Source organism: Aplysia californica, unplaced genomic scaffold (assembly GCF_000002075.1).
Source record: "Aplysia californica isolate F4 #8 unplaced genomic scaffold, AplCal3.0 scaffold00396, whole genome shotgun sequence".
Lineage (NCBI taxonomy): Eukaryota > Metazoa > Mollusca > Gastropoda > Aplysiida > Aplysiidae > Aplysia > Aplysia californica.
Window position 1 is genome coordinate 16,982 of NW_004797666.1, and position 255 is coordinate 17,236.

Genomic DNA, 255 nt, shown 5'->3' on the forward strand with positions numbered 1-255 from the left:
CCCTCCTTTCTCTAGGGGTGATAAACGAAACATTCACGTCTCCCCAGGTCAGATGTTACCATTAGTCTCTGGAATACGAGTGGGTGGTTGGCAGGTGCTCCGGTGTGGTTTTTCTTCTTCTGTCCTTTCCTGTTCAATATCTGTCATTCTTATATCTCCTCCTTCTTTTCTTTGTACGTTACTTTTAAGTAACACCTCTAATCTCCAGCACTGATATGACCTATTTGTGTTTCAAATGCCGTAAAACTCTTATGG